The 21,087-nt window shown below is 43.8% G+C and overlaps 1 long non-coding RNA gene across 1 annotated transcript in view; it reads right to left on the reverse strand.

The window, feature by feature from the left end:
- The window catches only part of LOC145360326 (uncharacterized), a 45,964-nt gene extending 26,961 nt beyond the window's left edge, over positions 1 to 19,003 (reverse strand). The window contains exon 1 of the long non-coding RNA XR_013889699.1: positions 18,905 to 19,003. This is a non-coding gene — a long non-coding RNA (uncharacterized LOC145360326). The remainder of the gene's footprint in view (positions 1 to 18,904) is intronic.
- Positions 19,004 to 21,087: the final 2,084 nt, after the last annotated feature.

Here is a 21,087-nt window from a genome sequence, read left to right on the forward strand (position 1 = left end):
GCTGATGATATTCTTTTAAAAGGCTTCTAGCTGGGATAACTCAGTCGGCAACAAAAAAAATGTCCTACAAGGGGTCATCATGTAAGATAGCCACTAATAAATCTATGAACGAATTCAGGAGATACTTCACAGCATAGTGACACAGTGGTTAGCACTGCTGTCTCACAGCACCAGGGAGCTGGCTTAAATTGTGATCTGTGTGGAATTTGCACATTCTCCCCAGTGCCTGTATAGCTTTCCTCCGGGTGCTCTGGTTTCCTCCCATAGTCCAAAGATGTGCAGGTTAGCTGGATTGGCCATGCTAAATTGCCCCTTAGTGCCCAGGGGGAATTAGCATGGTAAATACATGGAGTTACAGGGATAGAGTGGGATTGTTGTCAGCACAGGCTCGATGGGCCAAATGGCCTCCCATGCACTGTAGAAATTCGACGATTCTAACTGAGTGAGTGGCAAGAATGTTAAGCCTGCTCCCCCACGAATTTTGAAGTGGATAGCATAAATGCATTCAAGGGGAAATCAGACAAATACAGGAGAAAGAAAGAGAATGTAATGCTGATGAGGTTAGATGAAGTAGAGTGGGAGGAAGCTTGTATGCAACATAAACACGGATATAGATCATTTGAACTGAAGATAAGGTGAATTCCATTTCAAAAGTCACTCAGTGCCCATCCAATAAATATGAGCAGCAGTAGACTTTCAACCATAGTTGCACTATCAAGTACATCAGGTGCCAAGGTCACCTGATGTAAAACCTAATAATACTTGATCATCGAGGGGGAAAATAAAGTACAGGAAGAGTCAGCCAGCCCTCAATTAATCAAATAATTGCTGTACCATCGCTGTGCAAAGAATGATTCATTCAATGGAAACAAATTAACTTCTTGAAATGAGTAACAGATGGTTCAATATCTATTTTTTTTTTCAGTAGTCCAAAACCTAATAGATTTCTTGGGAAAATCCCAAATGCCATTAGCGGTGGGTTTTATAGAACAGGAGCACGCAGATGGCTGTCCTCTTCCCAGAGGGCTGTGCAGGAACCCTGAACAGCTGTCTGTAGGCAGGAATAGCATTGCCACATGTCCACTGTGGATTCCATGTAAGAAGCTAAATGGTAAGAGAGGACAACTCTGCCCCAAGAGAACCATTTTATTAAACATAACACGTTTGTTAGAATTCCACTAAACTTCATTACAATTAATCAATCAGGAGAATACATTGGTAAGTAATTATTCCGAAATAATATAAACTGTAAAGGGACAAGATGTTGAAAATCAGATAAGAAGTCATTATGTGATTTGAAAAATCTGGCATACTTGCAAAACAAAGGCAACAGTTACGGAATTGACTGCTGAGAGGATTTACTTTCAAAGGTTACCGAGATGGGGTGACATGGTGGTTAGCACTGTTGCCTCATAGTGCCAGAAACCTGGGTTCAATTCTGGCCTTGGGTCAGTGTCTCTGTGGAGTTCACATATTCTCCCCATGTCTGCGTGCGTTTGTTCCGGTTTCCTCCCACAGTCCAAAGATGTGCGGGTTAGATGGATTGGCCATGCTAAATTGTTTTTTTTTAAATTCCAGCCTGGGATGACTGTCTATGTAGCGTTTGCATGTTCTCCCCATTTCCGTGTGTGTGGGTTTCCTCCCACAATCCAAAGATATGCGGAGTTTGGTGGACTGGCCACGCTGAATTCTCCCTTCATATCTCAAGATATGTAGATTAGATGGGAAATGTGTGGGGTTGCCGGAATAGTGCGGGGGACAGGTAAGATACTCTGTCGAAGAGTCAGTGCAGACTCGATGGGCCAAATGGCCTCTTCTGCACTGTAGGGACTCTGTGATTCTATGAGGCAGCAAACATTTTTATGGATAAGATTTTAATTCATTCAAAATCCATCTACTTACACAGTATTTATATCAGGTCTTATCTCTCTAGCTCATTTTTTCATTGGTAATGGGAGCAAGACTGTCAGTGCTTATTTCATTCCTGACTGAAACTAACAGCAATATTTGGAGTCCACGTCTACACACGTTAACATGGAAATCCAAAACTTACTGTCAGAGATTCCATGCTACAGGGTGTGCTGTTGCAATCCCCATGTGTGCCCCCACTCCCCTCCATTCCCAGGCTGTAATCAATGGAAATCATTTAAACTTCATCAATGACCTTCTCTCTATTGTATATCAGAAATGGGGATGTTCACTAATGACTTTATAATGTTCAGCACCATTGGCAACCCCTCAGATATTGAAGTAGCCCGTCTAGCAAGGCCCTGGCAACATTTGCACTTGGACTGATAAATGGCAAGTAAGAAGATACTCACCAAACAAGTGCCAGGCAATGACCATCTCCAAGGAGGGTAGCACGGTGGCACAGTGGTTAGCATTGCTGCCTCATAGCACCTGGGACCCAGGTTCAATTCCGGCCTCGGGTCACTGTCTGTGTGGGATTTACATGTTCTCCCTGTATCTGTGTGGGTTTCCTTCAGGTGCTCCAGTTTTGTCCCACATTCCAAAGATGTGTGGGTTATATTGATTGGCCATGCTAAATTCACCAGGATGATTAGCAAGGATTAATGTGTGGGGTTATGGGAATATGATCGGGATGGGATTGTAGTTAGTACAGACTCAATGGGCCAAATGGACTCCTTCTTTACTATAGGGATTCTAGGATTCCAGGAAAAAGAATCCAACCATTTCTCCTTTCACTCATATAACTATTGCTGAATCCACCACGATCAACAAAGTGGGAATTACTCCTGATAAGAAACTGAATTGGACCATCCACATGAATACTGTGCCATCAATTCAGAAACTGGGAATTCTGAGACAAGTAACTCACCTCCTGACTCCCCAAAGCCTACTTAGCATCTACAAGGCACAAGTCAGGAGTGTGATGGAATACTGTCTACTTGCTTGGGTCAGTGTGGCTCAAACAACACTCAAGGAGCTTTGACTGGCACCTCATCCACCAATTTAAATATTCACACCCTTCACCATTGATACACACTGGCAGCAGTGTGCACCTTAAACAAGATGCACCGGAGCTACTCATCGAGGATCCTTTAGCAGCACCTTCCAACCCCACAGCATCTATCACATAGAAGAAGCTGATGTATGGGAATACCACCACCTGAAAGTTCACCTTAGTGGGTTTGATCTCAAACAATGATGAGACAGAGTAAGATAGAGAATCTGGTTTACTGGTGCGACAACAATAATCTCTCCTTCAACTTCAACAAAATGAAGCATAGTGGAAAACACGCCTCTGTCTACATCAATGGGGATGAAGTAGAAATGGTCAAGTGTTTCAAGTTTTTAGGTGTCCAAATCACCAACAACCTGTCCTGGTCTCCCCATGCTGATACTGCAGTTAAGAAAGCCCACCAACGCCTCTACTTTCTCTGAAAACTAAGGAAATTTGGCATGTCAGCTACGACTCTCGCCAACTTTTACAGATGCACCAGAGAAAACATTATTTCTGGTTGTGTCTCAGCTTGGTACGGCTCCTTCCCTGCCCAAGACCGCAAGAAACTACAAAGGGTCATGAATGAAGTCCAGTCCCTCACGCAAACCAGCCTCCCATCAATGTCTACATACCTTGCTGCCTCAGAAAAGCAGCCAGCATAATTAAGGACCCCACGCACCCCGGACATACATTCTTCCACCTTCATCTGGGAAAAAGATATAAAAATGTGAGGTCACATACAACCCACAAAAGAATAGCTTCTTTCCTGCTGCCATCAGACTTTTGAATGGGCCTACTTCACACTACTTTGATCTTTCTCTACATCTAGTTATGACTGTAACATTACATTTTGCATTCTCTCCTTTCCTTCTCAATGAACTGCATGCTTTGTCTGTATAGCGCGCAAGAAACAATACTTTTCACTGTATATTAATACATGTGAAAATAATAAATCAAATCAAAGGTTCCCCTCCAAGCCACATACCATCCTAACCTAGAATGATATTATCATTCACTCACTGAGTGGATCAGAACTTCCAAACTCCCCTCCTCGCCTCACAGTGGGAGAACGTGAACCAATGAATTAAAAAGCTCACTACCAACTTCTCAAGGGTAATTAAGACTGAGCAACAAATGTTTTCCTTGCCAGTGACGTCCACATCTTATGAAAGAAGATTTAAAAATGACCCTCATACACTGTCTCTGCATTACAGGTGCTATAGAGTGTGTTTTTTTTCACTCATTCAGTGTACTTCTACATGCTAAATTTCTCAAGGATGTGTTGTGGAGTCAACCATTTTAAATTCCATTTCCAGAGATGGAATACATTTCTTGTGTTGTCAGATGTTGCAGTCAAACTTTTTTGTGAGCTAGGTTTTGTTGTGTTTTGAGAAGAAACATTGCAACCCACAGCGAACCTTGAAATGTATTGACGAGGAGCACAGTTTTTGAAAACTATCCCTTGATGGAAGCTGATAGCATTATGTTCTGCTCTAGTGGAGCGTTATATAACAAACAATTTGGACAGCTGTAACCATGAGTTTTATTTCACTATAGAGGTTGTTGTAGAATTTGAATCTGAACACTTTTTTTTAACTTTGGGAATTTTGTACCAAGGTTCACAGGAATGATCCCTGGAGTTAAGAGCTTGTTGTATGAGGAACGGTTGAGGATTCTGTGTCTGTACTTGTTGGAGTTTAGAAGGATGAGGGGGGATCTCATTGAAACTTATAGGATACTGCAAGGCCTGGATATGGTGGACGTAGAGAGAATGTTTCCACTAGTAGGAAAAACTAGAACCAGAGGGCACAACCTCAGGCTAAAGGGATGATCCTTTAAAACAGAGAACGGGAGGGATTTCTTCAGCCAGAGAGAGGTGATACTGTGGAAGTCTTTGTCACAGAAGGCTGTAGAGGCCAGGTCATTGAGTGTCTTTAAGTCAGAGGTTCTTGATTAATAAGGGGGTCAGGGTTATGGGGAAAAGGCAGGAGAATGGGGATGAGAAAAATATCAGCCATGATTGAATGGTGGACCAAATTTGATGGGTCGAGTGGCCTAATTCTGCTCCAATGTCTTATGGCCTTATTACACTAACCACATGACTTAGTATTCGATTAAGCTGCAATTCAGACAGCCATGGAAGGGATTTCACTGTTCTTTGAACATTGCAATCAGCAGGTATAACAATGTATGGATTGTATTAAACAGCAGGTGCTATCTTTTAATCCGAAGATTAAAGTGGTTTGTTTTATCTGATTGAAAGACACTTGTTATTGAAGTTGGATCTTTGAAGACAGCTGTATTGGGTGAGATCTTGAGCCCACCTTCAATGTCTGTGGGAATGCTGGTGGGAGCTCAAAATCTGGCAGAAAGTGGAAGTCACAAATCTCGCCAGCATTATCGCAACTTCCAATTTTTATCATCCCTCGCTGGTGACGAAACCAGCCTCACACCCACAATGGTACCGTCTCTGACTCTGATCAGGGGGTTATGGCACGTGTGGCGAGGTTTTGAGGTCTCCATGATGAGCTCAGTTGGGAAGATCATTCAAGTTATAAAGTCATAGAGTCACAGAGGTTTACAGTATGGAAACAGGCCCTTTGGCCCAACTTGCCATGCTGCCCCTTTTTTTTAAAACCCCGAAGCTAGTCCCAATTGCCTGCATTTGGCCCCTGTCCCTCGATATCCATCTTACTCAGGTAACTGACTAAATGCCTTTTAAAAGATAAAATTGTACCCGCCTCTACTACTACCTCTGGCAGCTTATTCAAGACAGCCACCACCCTATGTGTGAAAACATTGCCCCTCTGGACACTTTTGTATCTCTCCCCTCTCACCTTAAACCTATGCCCTCTAGTTTTAGACTCCCCTACCTTTGGGAAAAGATATTGACTATCTAGCTGATCTGCGCCCCTCATTATTTTATAGACCTCTATAAGATCACTTCTCAGCCTCCTACGATCCAGAGAAAAACATCCCAGTCCATCCAGCCTCTCCTTATAACTCAATTCATCAAGTCCTGGTAGCATCCTAGTAAATCTTTTCTGCACTCTTTTTAGTTTAATAATATCCTTTCTATAATAAGGTGACAAGAACTATATACAGTATTCCAAGTGTGGCCTTACCAATGTCTTGTACAACTTCAACAAAACGTCCCAATTCCTGTATTCAATGTTCTGACCGATAAAACCAAGCATGCCGAATACCTTCTTCACCACTCTGTCCACCTGTGACTTCACTTTCAAGGAGCATGTACTCTAGGTCTCTTTCTTCTGTAACTCTTCCCAGTGCCTTACCATTAACTGAGTAAGCCCTGCACTGGTTCAATCTACCAAAATGCATCATCTTACATTTGTCTAAATTAAACTCCATGTGCTATTCATCAGCCCGTTGGCCCAATTGATCAAGATCCCGTTGCAATCAAAGGTAACTTTCTTTATTGTTCACCATGCCAACAACCTTGGTGTCATCTGCAAACTTACTAACCATGCCTCTTATATTCTCACCCAAATCATTAACATAAATGACAAATAACAGCAGACCCAGCACTGATCCCTGAGGCACATCGCTGGTCATAGGCCTCCAGTTTGAAAAACAATCCTCTACAACCACTCTCTGGCTTCTGTCAAGAAGCCAATTTTGTATCCATTTATCTACCTCACCCTGGATCCTGTGAGATTTAACCTTATGCAACAACTTACCATGCGGTACCTTGTCAAAGGCCTTGCTAAAGTCCATGTAGGCAACATCAATTGCACTGCCCTCATTTACCTTCTTTGTTACCCCTTCAAAAAACTCAATCAAATTTGTGAGACATGATTTCCACTCACAAAGCTATGCTGACTGCCCCTAATCAGTCCTTGTGTCTCCAAATACCCGTAGATCCTGATTCTCAAAATATCTTCCAACGACTTCCCTACCACAGATGTGAGGCTAACTGGTCTGTAGTTACCTGGCTTTTTCCTGCAGCCCTTTATAAACAATGGCATAACATTTGCTACTCTCCAATCTTGAGGCACCTCACCCGTGATACCGATGATTCAAATATCTCGGCTAGGGGACCTGCAATTTCCTCCCTCAATGTCCTAGGATACACTTCATCAGGTCCCGGTGATTTATCTACCTTGAAATGCTTTAAGACTTCCATCACCTCTTTCTCTGTAAAATGTACACTCCTCAAGACATCACTATTTATTTCCCCAAGTTCCCTAACATCCATGCTTTTCTCAACGTTAGTACTGACAAGGAAGATTCATTTGGGATCTCACCCATCTCTTGTGGATCCGCACATAGATGACCTTGTTGATCTCTCCCTTATTACACTTTTGCCATTTATGTGTTTGTAGAAATTCTTTAGATTCTCCTTTGCCTTATCTGCCAAATGAATCTTGTGTCCCTTTTCGCCCTCCTGATTTCTCTCTTAACTCTACTCCTACACTTCAAGGGGTTCACTTCATCCCAGCTGCCTATGCATGTCATGTGCCTCTTCCGTCTTCTTGACCAGCCCTCAATATCCCAAGTCATCCAGGGTTCCTTATTTCTGACAGCCTTGCCCTTCACTTTAAGAGACATGTGCTTATCTTGAACCCTGGTTAACACACTTTTGAAAGCCTGCCACTTACCAGACATCCCTTTGCCTTCCCACAGACTCCCCCAATTAGCTTGGCCTTGCCCCAATTTAGAATTTTAACTTTTGGGCCAGACCTATCATTCTCCATGGTATCTTAAAACTAATAGAATTATGGTCACTGGTCCCAAAGTGATCCCTCACTGGCACTTCTGTCCCATGCCTATCCTTATTTCCCATGAGGAGGTCAAGTTTTGCACCCTGTCTAGTCAGGCATCCACGTACTGAATGAGAAATTCCTCCTGAATACGGTCAACAAATTAATCTTCATCCAACCTTCTATTAATATGGCTGTCCCAGTCAATGTTGGGAAAGTTAAAATCCCCGACTATTACCAACTTATTTTCCTTGGTGCTATCTCCTAACGTACTTGCTCCTCAATTTCCCGCTGACTAGTTTGGGGGCTATAGTACAACCCATCAAAGTGCTTCCCCCCTTATTTCTCAGTTCTACCCATATGGACTCAGTGGCCAAACCCTCAGATGTATCCCCTGTCTGTACGGCTGTGATGTTTTCCCTAATCAAAAGTGATAGTAACAAATCAAATCAAACATCTGACATCACTGCCAGTGCGCAAGTTGCTTGGCAATATATAAATGAATGCATATTATTCATATTACTCATTTCAGTTGGAATGATCTGTAAATGCATAACAAAAAAAAGTACAGAGAATGGAAATAAAAAAAAACAGCGGTGAACTGGAATGCACTAACATGAACTTGAACTAAAACTGGTGCAAAACCCAAACGTGTCCCTCCCCCATCTTTTTCACATCTTATATAACATAAACAGCATTATATATATTTAGACAGGTACATAGCGCTTAAACTTGTAGTTTGGCTTGCTCAGTCACCCTGAGCGTGTGGTAATACAAGTTGACTGTCCCTGGGAAGCAGCTGGGTTACTGCTCACGTAACACCAGGCGAGCCCTGGGGTGGAGATTCTAGATGCAGGGCTGATTGCATTGGCAGAGGAAGGGCCTCGGTCTTAGTTGGTGTGGCAGACACAGATTGCAAACTTGGTGTGTCACTCTCAGTGGCACTTAGCAGAGCTGATTCCAGTACCTGAAGCAGATGATGGCATATCCCGAGAGGTGTGGTGCCATCTGAGGCGATCATGTAGAGATTGACTGGAGGAGCATGGCGACGTACAACAGACATATTTCCGTAACTCCGCGTAGTTTGGATTCTGACTATCTGGCCTGGCTTCAGGTGCTGGATTTCTGTGGGCCTTGCGATCCACGGCAGCTCTTCCCCCTTTGTTATTGTTTCATAAGAACTTCATTCACATTTGTTTCCACTTTAGACTGCAGCAGGGTATTGACTACAGGGGTCATTGTTCTGTTATATCTGGAGAACATTCTCCACGCTGGCGAGGGCAGACCTTCCCTTGGCAGGTTGAACAGATGAAGCAATGCAGCATAAAAGTCTGAGTTTTCACAGATTCACTTGTCAAATAGGTGCTTTACTGAATGCACGGCGCACTCCACCAATTCGATTGTGGACGAAAGAGCTCTGCTTGTAATATGACCAAAGCCCAGATGTATGCAAAGTATTTGAACCCCCTGCACACAAACTGCCCTGTCATTAGCATTGAGCAATGCCCATGCACGGCAAAGTGTCCCGTCAGCTTCCAGATTACAGTAGTGCTCTTCATGTCAGTTAAGTAATCAATTTCAAACCACCCTGAGAATGAATCAATGAGGATCAAATGCTATTTCCCATTATAACCAAATACATCTGATGTGGTAAGGGACCATGGAAGATGTGGAATCTCATAAAGGTGCAGTTGTTCTTTAGTGTGAGCACACTCCATCGTGCACACCTTCCTCTCTATGTTATCATATAAGAATATAAGAACTAGGAGCAGGAGTAGGCCATCTGGCCCCTTGAGCCTGCTCCACCATTCAATAAGATCATGGCTGATCTTTGCTTGGGCTCAGCTCCATTTAGCCGCTTGCTCACCATAATCCTCAATTCCTTAACTGTTCAAAAATGGATCTATCCTCGCCTTAAAAACATTCAATGAGATAGCCTCGACTGCTTCACTGGGCAGGGAATTCCACAGATTCACAACTCTTCTTGTGAAGAAGTTCCTCCTCAACTCAGTTCTAAATCTGCTTCCCCTTATTTTGAGGCTATGCCCCCTCATTCTAGTTTCACCTGCCAGTGGAAACAACTTCCCTGCTTCTATTTTATCTATTCCTTTCCTAATCTAATATGTTTCTATAAGATCTCCCCTCACTCCTCTAAATTTCAATGAATATAGTCCAGTCTACTCAGTGTCTCCTGACAAGCCAACCCTCTCAACTCTGGAATCAACCTAGTGAATCTCCTCTGCACCCCCTCCAGTGCCAGTATATCATTTCTCAAGTAGGGAGACCAAAACTATACACAGTACTCCAGATGTGGCCTCACCAGCACCTTATACAGCTGCAACATAACTTTGCTGTTTTTAAACTCTATCCCTCTAGCAATGAAGGACAAAATTCCATTTGCGTCTTAATCAGCTGCTGCACCTGCAAACAAATTCACGGAGATTCTTGCACAAGTCAACCTAGGTCCCTCTGCACAGCAGCATGCTGCAATTTTTTACCGTTTATATAACAGCCTATTTTGCTGTTATTCTGACCAAAATAGATGACCTCACATATATCAACATTGTACTCCATCTGCCAGACCCTTGTCCACTCAATTAAACTATCTATATCCTTTTGCAGACTTTCAGTGTCCTCTGCACACTTTGCTCTGCCACTCATCTTTGTGTCATCTGCAAATTTTGACACACTATACCTGGTTCCCAGCTCCAAATCATATTGCTGGCCAGTACATAATTTCTTTTGGCCTACACTCTGTTGCCTTCAACTCCTGCTGGCCTTGCTGGCACAACAGGGTTCGTATCTCTGTTGTAAGGGATTACGATCCTCTGGCCATTCAGCATCAGTCCACCTTGCACTGTTAACTCCTCTCTCCTGGCATGGAAACACTTTTGCCATTGCAAGCCATCCTTACATGATGGTGAGCACTGGTGTCCCACAGCGCCAGGAACCTGGGTTCCATTGCAGCCTTGAGTCACTGCCTGTGTGGAGCTTGCACTTTCTCCCCATTTCTGCGTGGGTTTCCTCTGGGTGCTCTGGTTTCCTTTCACAGTCCAAAGATGTGCAGGTACACTGGATTGGTCATGTTAAATTACCCTTGGTGTCCAAAGATGTGCAGGTTAGGTGGATTAGCCATTGCAAATGTATGGTGTTAAGGGGATAGGGTGGAGGGGAGGGGTCTGGGTAAGATGCTCTTTCAGAGGGTTAGTACAGACTTGATGGGCCAAATGGCCTCCCTCTGCACTGTAAAGATTCCATGACTTTTCAGCTCCTCCCACTACCGACACACATGTTGCTTGGCAATATGTAAATGAATGCATATTCCACAGGTTCTAATAAAAAACTAACTTGCAACAATGGAATTAAGAGCCAAAACAAGAATTAATCATGAAGTAACTTCAATTAGGCTGTAATTAAATAACATCCAAAAATCCCCCAATTCTAAAAAAAACGATTCAAATTGGTTTCCTCAGAGAAATTTTCAGCTGTGCTTATTCAATGCAGTTTCTCTAAGATCGTGTCAACTCTGAGGAATCAAGCTAGTTTTCTTCAAAGGCTTTACAGCCTGGCTATTTATTTTGTTATTAGCTGGTGATCTAGTCGGTGACATGCTGGCACAGTGGTTAGCACTGTTGCCTCACGGCGCCAGGGACCTGAGTTCAATTTCCAGCTTGGGTCACTGCCTGTGTGTAGTCTGCACATTCTCTTTGTGCCTGGTTTCCTCCGGGTGCTCTGGTTTCCTCCCACAGTCCAAAGATGTGTGCGTTAGGGGGATTGGCCATGCTAAATTGCCCCTTAGCGTCAGGGGGAACTAGTTAGGGTAAATGCTTGGGGTTATGGGGTAGGGCCTGGGTGGGATTGTGGTCAGTGCAGGCTCGATGGGCCAAAAGACCTTCTACACTGTAAGCTTCTATGGATTCTACAAGTATGTGGGGTTACGGGATAGGGCATGGATAAGATGCTCTATTGGAAAGTCAGTGGAAACTCGATGGGCTAAATGGTGTCCTTCTGCGCTGTAGGGATTCTGTGATGATTGTAATGAGCCACAAAGGATGAATTCAAGGTTATCTCATTGCAACAACTGGTCAATAGAAATATAACAGCAAAGAATTTATCTATTTTTCCTCAGAGTGCTGTGAAATTCATCAGTCCCAATGTGGGTGTTTCAACATCTACTAGCGGGGAGTGTGTATCCCGGCTCCCTATGGTTTGACAGACTGATCAGTCACAGAAAGATAGATTTGCATTTGCCTTGTGGTGATGAATGGATATTAAATGATTTATTTTCTTTTTTTGTAGTGTAGCCAGCAATTTAATCAGATCCCCCAGCGTTGGCACAAGCTTTTATACTACCCCTTGGGGGATCAGTTTGGATTTTCAGAGCTAATTTCTCACGTACCTACAATTTCAATTTCAAAAACCGAGTTAAAAGGAAAATTCCAAAGAATGTCAATTTGTTTTAGTCCCAGGATTATGGTCCTTTCTGAACAAAATGTAAGATTCAATTCATATCAACTAACAGCGCAGTTTATTTCTCTCGCAATGGTCTTTAACAAAATCATTAAATAGAAGTTCAAAAAGACAATAATATTTAAGAATCCAGTTACATTGATCAGGTTAGCTTGGTTTGTATTGCTGGCACTTTAGTTAGGGAAGGTAATGGGCTCAAACATCACTGTGAAGGAGTATATAGATTAGTTCCAGTGTGGTATTGAGGAAGTTTCCATCCTTTGAGTGCAAAGTTGAACTGGGTCCCTTCATGGTGAATGTCTGATCGATCGTTCGATCTTTGTGATCAAGGGAATCAAAGTGAAGCTGGGCAAATGGAGTTCTCCCTGTTTGGTCAGTAGCTGGAACTTAAAACTGGCATTCTTCACAGCAGCTAGGGCCATAACAAGCAGATTGTGTTCTCATTCTCTCCAGTGCCACTGCCCTAGACAGATGGCCATGGGACACTGTTGCCCTAAAAAGATCTTGCCTGAATCGGAAGGCTGGGTGAGCTAAGAGTGGCAGCATCTCCAAGAAGGTAACTGCAAGAGGAGGCACAGTGGCACAATGGTTAGCACTGCTGCTCACAATGCAAGGGACCTGGGTTCAATTCCCGGCTTGGGTCACTGTCTGTGTGGAATTTGCACATTCTCCCCGTGTCTGCGTGGGTTTCCTCCAGGTGCTCCGGTTTCCTCCCACAATCCAAAGACGTGCAGGTTAGGTTAATTGCCCCTTAGTGTCAGGGGGATTAGCAGGGTAAATGTGTGGGATTACGGGAATAAGGCTTGGGTGGGATTGTGGTTGGTGCGGACTCGATAGGCCAAATGGCCTCCTTCTGTACTGTAGGGATTCTATGATTCTATGAAGAGGAAATGGGAATCAGGCTCAATTGCCACTCCAGCGGAAGTCATGCCCCATATCCCAATATATGTGATAGACTCAACACTGAGGACCCGATTTTACCATTGCGTCACGTCCGAACGTGGTAAATTTGGGCGTGAGGCCACTAACACAATCTGCGCCCACATCCACGCAAGTGGCCACTTTACCTAGACCCAGGAATGGCTGCGATCCGATTAGTGCTCGAAACCGCTGCAACGCCAATTTAAATGATTTGCATGCATTTAAATTGCATCAATGAACTGCCCGCCCAACTTTACCAGCATTTCCCCCTTTACCACTGTGTTCGCGTGACCAAATTCGGCACGAAACAGACTTGCTCAGCAAAGGTCTAATTCGGGTGCTCCAGCGTCTGAAAAGGTAAGTTCAGGGCTTCCAACGGCTCTCTGACTCAGATCAGTGATGGGAAGAGGGGGGAGGGAAGCAGGCCAGATCATTCTCTGGTGGGGGAGGGGGTGGTGGGAGGTGGGAGGTGGGAGAAGGAAAGCCCTATCATTTTCTGGTGGTTGGGGAGAGGCAGGTCAGATGTATCTCTGATGGATGGGGGAGGGTGGGGGGGGTTGCAGATCGTTGTCTGGTGGTCAGGGGGGCCAAGGGAGGAGGGAGGCCAGATCACTGTCTAGTGGTGGGGGGAGGGGAGGCCCGATCATTCTTGGGACGGGGGAAGCCCAATCATTCTGTGTTGGGGCCGGGGGGGGAAAAGAGTTAATTCTATCCCATTACATTGCTAATTCTGATCATTCGTGTTATAAATGCTACTTAGATTATATTTCACTTACCGTGAATGTTTTTTTCCCCCTACACCAGCAAATTCAGAAGTAGAAATTATCTTATTACCATTTCCCAAATTATCTTCTAAACTTGGAAATGTAGCTTTTAGAATTTACTGCAAGTTGGCTGTTGCTAAACACAGTTCTATAGGTTGTTGAATCAAGGAACGGTTATTTGTACATGCACCTATATGTTTCATTACACAACTTCAATAAAGGCCTAGATATGTACCTGGGTGGATTTTGCAAGTACAGGCTACAGAGAGAAGGGATTCCACGGCTATAAGAGTGGATGTGCACTTAATGAGTGAAACTGTCAAAGTACTCAGTTGAGAGTGTGTGAAATATACTGGGAGGGAGGCCAGGTAGATTTCTGATGGGGGAGAGGAGGAGGGAGGCCGGATGGATCTCAGGGTGGGGTGGGGTGAAGGGAGGCCAGATGGATCTTGGGGGTGGGGCAAAGGCATTCCCTTGCCACTCTGCGGGCGATCAGTGGAGGGGAAAGGAGGCAGAAAGTCACAATCAGTCTGGGTAGCGGGCGGGGGTGGATAAGGGGGAAAGTTATATTGTAGGAATGGGGTAATGTCTGTGGGGACCATCTCTCCCAGGTCACTTTATCTGCTTTTTTGTGGCCCGGGAGCGATGTGACAGCGGCGCAATTTTAAAGTATTTCTTCTCACTGCGCACGCACAGTTCAGAGTCTGATTATTTTGGGTGCGCTAAGCCCCACCCATAGCATGATTCAGACTCGTGATTCTTTTTTCAGGCTAAGTGCGTATGGGGGCGCCCGAGAACAGATTTCCAAGTCAGATCTGAATTATGCCCACGTTCAGCATTTAGAATGAAAATGGTAAAATCAGGCCCTGATTCTCCAATGTAATGCTTCCCAATGCATGATTGTTAAACCGCTTCTGTAATCAACAACGTTTGACTGAGAACACCCAGCACAATGCAACTAATGGGTAAAGTGCAAAGCATGACATTACCATCAGCGGAACTGATGTTCTTTCTGCTTGATTCCATTACAGCTTCTGGTTAACTGCAAATTTTCTTTCGTAATTCAATTTTAAAAGTTTCTTCTGTGATACGTTGGATCCTGCAAATATCTGGGCAGAAGGGAAAATTTGCTCAATGTCTCTATTAATTCCAATAATGAACTTGAGAGAAAATTCTTTATTTAGAGAGTGATCAGAATGTCAGATGTGCTGGTTGAGTTGACCATCAGAAGATGCATTGAGGTGAAGGTGGATATGTACACGAGAGAGAAAGCAATAGACAGATAAGCAGATAGGCTTGGAAGAGAGGGTCAAGTGGAGAACAAACAAGTTGGGCTGAATGATTTGTTCCTGTGCTGTATATTCTACATAAACAAGGGACCCTGGCACAAGAATTTGGATTCATTAGCACAACTTTGGTTGGGTGTTACAGGCCCTCTAATACGACATCCGTGTTGCCCAAGCACACAGTTGGAATAAATCAGGGCAGACCTGATAACAATTAAGGCATCAGTGTGTGCATTGTGAATGTCCACCAGATAATGACATTGACCAATGTGTGACATCAATTTGACGTCAGCAGTGCCAGTTTGGAGATCAATGCTTCTCCTTTCTTTACGGGATGTGGGCACTGCTGGCTGGGCCAGAATTTATTGCCCATCCTTAACTATCCCCCATTTCAGAGGCTGTTTGAGAATCAACCATTGCTGTGGATCTGGAGTCAGGCCAAACCAGGTAAGGACAGCAGATTTCCTTCCCTAAAGGACATTAGAGAATCACATACGACAATCAACAATGATTTCGTGGTCATCATTAGACTTTATAATTCTAGCTGGTTCCATTCCCATTGGATCAGTTCTTCCCACCACATGCTTCCTCCAGATAACATCGTCTCTGGCTTGGACAGCAGACAAGACAGATCCAAGTCTCTGCAAGGATCGCGGTAGGAATCCATTTCTCAGGAGTAATTACGAGCCAAAACTCCTTGTCCTTGGTGGGAGTCTCAATGTGCTGGATTTTCCTGCTGCGTTCACACCAAGACCAGAAAAACCTGCCCAATGTCAAGGGACCTTTGCACGGTCCTGCGCTACCTGCTACGATTGTCATGGTGGACAGGATGGGAAAATTCCACCCAATGTTTTCCCGTCGTTCCTTCTTGTTTCTGCTGAATGACTTCATCTGTTTTCAGAAGATTCAACAAGTTGAATGTTGAATGTAATTGTCTCTTCATCATTAACAATACAGGAGAGGTTTTGGTCATAGGATGAACAGTATTCCTATACAGGAGCAATTGTTTAAGATGATTGATCAGCCAGGAAACCTTGTTCCCTGGTTGCTCTCAATGTGTGTTTCATGGTACAAACCTAATTTGAGGGATTTTACAGCCTCACTCAACCCAAGACCATAAAATCCCGCCCGGGGTCAATGGACATTTCCATTGTCAGTTCCTCACCTGCTCTAATTGCATGGCAGGTGTGGCAATAGAATTTCAATGAATATGTTAAATACATTATTTTCCAAGAAACCTTTGAATTTATGGGAGACACATTCAGGCCCCTCATCGCTTACCAATTCTTCAGAGAATCCAAAACTATGAAAGCCTTCTCCGAATGTCTCAATAGTCTCTTCTGGTGAAGTTGATTTCATCATACCAACTTCTGATCACTTTGAATGAGCGTCAACTATTACTAAGGATATATGTCCTTCAAAAGATCCCGCAAAGTCCACATGCGCTTGTTGCTAAGCCTCTTCAGGCCATTCTCATGGACTTTGTGGGAGACTTTGTCGGGCAGCAAGGTCGGTGCAGGCTTGGAGGGCCAAAGGGGCTGTTCTTGTGCTGTAATTTTCTTTGTTGTTTGTAAATAGTCTAGTGGCGGATTTTACCTGTGAATTATTTATTGCAATTTAAAATAGGTTACTCGGGAAAAAGCTTCAAAAATTTAAGATCATAGCTTTACAAAAAACACAATTCTTTGTGTTGAATCATTGAGAACACAGATTGGGATTTAAATCCCAATCACCACATCTCGAAATGTGTAGTTTCTGGTGCTCAGCAACTGTTCAGTCCAAACACAAACGCGGTCAGGGCTTTCTTGGTTGAATACATCACACTTTCAGCGTATCTTTCAGGACGTAACAATGGAAAATAGATGGATGGCTAAAGATGGAGAGTGTTAAGAAGAACACACAAAGCGTCAGTGATGAGAATCAAAGGATTAAAAGATGTATTACCAGAATCGGAACACTTGCTTGAATTGCCGGTGAGATAATGGTGAGACTATTGACTCAACATGCAAATCTCAGCAAGTGAAGGGAAATGCTCTTAGCCAGGCACAAAGGATGTTCTTTATCAAAGGATCATAGAAATGATAAGAAGTACATTGAAATGGGATTTACTTGGTGTACAGCAAGTGAATACCATTCACTATTGCTATGTGTGAAGTACGGTCTAATAAATCTGCCATGTGTTCTTGTTGTCTTTTTGTGTGCAGATGTTGGTAATAATCACATATTAAGCTTGGAAAGATGAGAGTTCTTTATGTGAAATATCTGCCTTGTACAAAAGATGGGCCAACATGAACTGGTTCTGTTCCACACCTCAAGTATCTCCAGTGCAGCCCTGAAATGTGGTCCCCTGGAATACTGCACACAACAATTAGTTCTAAGCTAATTAGTTCCAAGCGCTTCACAGATATTTACAGGTAATACAATAGACAACAAAATACAAAACCATACTTCTACGCCGACATCTAACAAGACAAAAACAACAGAAAGACAAAATTAGGTGGACTAGGTACGGCTGATGGAAGTTTTGTCCTCGCCTGGTGCTGATGACTATATTAGGATGGCATGGTGCACAGTGGTTAGCACAGCTGCCTCACAGCGCCAGGAACTTGGGTTCAATTCCGTCCTTGGGCAACTGTGTGGTGTTTGCGTGTTCCCCCATGTCTGCATGGATTTCCTCGGGACACTCCAGTTTCCTCCCACAGTCCGAAAGATGTGTTGGTTAGGTGATTTGGCTATGTTAAATTCTCCCTCAGTGTATCCAAACAGGCGCTGGAGTGTGGTAACTCGGGGATTTTCACAGTAACTTCATTGCAATGTTCACGCCAGCCTACCTGTGACACTAATAAATAAACTTTAAACTTTACAGTGTCAGGGACCCGGGTTCAACTCTGGCCTTGGGTCACTGTCTGTGTGGAGTTTGCGCGCTCTCCTCTTGTCTATGTTGGTTTCCTCCAGGTGCTCCGGTTTCCCCCCATACTGTAGAGATGTGAGGGTTAGGTAGTTGGCCGTGCTAAATTGCCCTTAATGTCAGGGGAATCAGCAGGGTAATTACATGGTGTCACCAGGATAGGGCCTGGGTGGGATTGTTGTTGGTACAGGATCGATGGGCCGAATGGCCTCCTTTTGTGTTGTAGGGATACAATGATTCTACGATTAAAGTCTCTGAATTCTCATCATGAGTTACAGAGTAGTGAAACGGGGAAAGCCTCACACTGCGAATGCAGCACTATTTTAACTCTGACTCACGTGAATAAGTTTTGAGCGAGTTAAAATTGGGCCCAGTGTTCTGGAGTAAAGGAATTAAGACAGCCTGAAGCTACAGACGTGGTAAGGGCAATGCTTGGCAGAGAAGGCTGAGAAATTAAATCAGATCGTAACATTATCAAACAACAGAGTGTTGCACTGAATTAATGACATGGCCAGTGATGTCCCAATTCAGTTAGTAAACAATATCATTAGCAGTTAGCACGTCGTCCTGTCACTGGACAAATCCAGACATGGCCAGCTTAACTCATCAGGTGCATGAGCAATACGTTTATGAAAGTGTAATACAGCGGGACAGTTTGTTTTGCCAGTTTCTGCCCATCAAAACAACAGCTGAAGAGATTTCCCAGTTGTTTGACAGCTTGGTCATAATGTATTTCTATCTGTACTGTTGGATCCAGTGACTGGTAGGCATGGTGGAACGACGCGTATCAAAGCAATCTTTCCTAGTACAATATAAATGCATTGCAGTACTCATTGAAAAACACTCACTGTCGAGAGCACGCTTACCAACTTGAAGGAGTTGCTAGACATTCCTGAATTCCAGAATATTTCTGCCCCATGCAATGAGACGGGAAGCGAGCATGTCAACCTATTGCTCCTCTCTGAGTCTTGATAGCTGACAGGGTCTTAAGTGGCACATTTCTTTGAATGTCATCCAGAGATCAAGTTACTCTTTACACGCAACCTGTTTCCACTCTCTAACTGGCTTGCTCTTCATGCCTGGCCACATGTGAGATTTATTCTGTCGCCTGAATGAGCTTAATCAAGGAATCTGAGGGCCGACTGCTTCCATCTTAAGTGTCCAGGACAAAATAGGGCATGGCTGACAAAAGATTGGAATGGTAGGACCACTCTGCGGAGGAAAACGGCACTGAAATTCTCTCGTGCGTGCATGAAGTCCTGACAATCAATGAACTAAATTGCAAAGGCAGTGCTAAAGGCAGCATCAAGTATCAGCTTGCTGGACTGTTGAAGCAATTACGTGATTGCTTTCTCTCGATGTGAAACACAGACAATCGTATCCATTGCTCTGGAAGGGAACTGATTTCTCTTCAGTGCACACGCTGCAAGACTTGTCAATAAAGGAACAGGAGCACCCTCTGGACATCTCAGCTGACTCGCAATTGAGTTCCAGTTAAAGCAGTAGGCTGTGTCCAAATATGAGCAAAGTTCTCTGAATTGTCAGAAGTGACTGGTGAAGTTTATGTATCACTTGCCACAATTCTCCCAGGTGAGAGTGGATTGACATCACTCATTGGAACGGAGTCAAAGTATTGTCAGCACCTTTGTGTCAAAAACAAACTACAACTAACACAAAATGACAAAACTACCAACTAGAAGCTACAGAGGGTTGCAAATGTAGCCCAAACCATCACGCAAACCACCCTCCCTTCCATTGACTCTGCCTACACTTCCTGCTGTAAGAAGTCTCACAATACCTGTTGTTCTGAACTCCCACCCACCTGACGAAGGAACAGCCAGTTCCGAAAGCTAGTGGTGTTTGCTACAAATAAACCTGTTAGACTTTAACCTGGTGTTGTGAGACATCTTACTGTGTTTACCCCAATCCAACACCGGCATCTCCACATCATGACACTTCCTGCTGCCATGGAAAAGCACTTAGCATAGTTAAGGACCCCATGCACCCCGGATATTCTCTCTTCCACCTTCTTCTTTCGGGAAAAAGATACAAAAAGCTGAGGTCACATACCAACCGACTCAAGAACAGCTTCTTCCCTGCTGCCATCAGACTTTTGAATAGACTTACCTTACACTAAGCTGATCTTTCTCTACACCATAGCTATGACTGTAACACTACATTCTGCATTCTCTCCTTTCCTTCTCCATGAACGGTGTTTTTTGTCTGTATAGCACGCAAGAAACAATACTTTTCGCTGTACACTAATATATATGACAATAATAAATCAAATCAAATTGTACACTTGAACAAACAAGCTCATCCATCGAGGAGCTTTATTAGAACATTGTTTAAGTTGTATGTGCAACTTAAAATGTGTACCTGTTGTCCAATGCGTGGGGTTAAAATATTTGACCCCTGTGTTGATACAATAGGAAGGTTTGGTAGCGCAATGGTAGTGCCACTACATCTTGAGCCTGACCTGTTGGGTTCAAGTCCCCTGTCAGCCTTGATGAGCAAGAAAAGTGCTGTTAGATTCTGTTCACGCAAGTTGATTGTCAGCCTGTTAAATCCTTCCAGTATGCCTAATGGCAGGCAATAGGAGAGGCTCGCGGTCAGGTAGAAGGCAACAGCAAACCACTGAAGTACTTTGTTTGATTCTTTCACAGGAGGTGGCCAGTGTTAGAAAGGTCAGCATTTGTTGCCCATCCCTCATTGCCTTTGAACTGAGTGATTTGCCAGACCATTTCAAAAGGCAGTTAAGAATCAACCGTATTACTGTGGAAATGGAGTCACGTGTAGGCCAAATCAGGTTGACAAGCACAACCATGGACCAATCGAAGGGAAGTCTATAGTCTTCAGTGTCCTCTTAGGGCCTGAAGGAGGAGAAATTTGATAGGATCGACGGAGACCAAGTAGATCTGGAAGGAGAGGAGGCGGTTACACAATGAGTAAAATTGTCAAATCTCCGGATTAGATTATGGTTGATCTACACCTCGACTTCATTTAATTGCCTTAGCTCCATATTCCTTCCCCTCTTCACACCCTGTCC

This window comes from Carcharhinus amblyrhynchos, chromosome 2, assembly GCF_965287045.1.
Source record: "Carcharhinus amblyrhynchos chromosome 2, sCarAmb.v2.hapA, whole genome shotgun sequence".
NCBI lineage: Eukaryota > Metazoa > Chordata > Chondrichthyes > Carcharhiniformes > Carcharhinidae > Carcharhinus > Carcharhinus amblyrhynchos.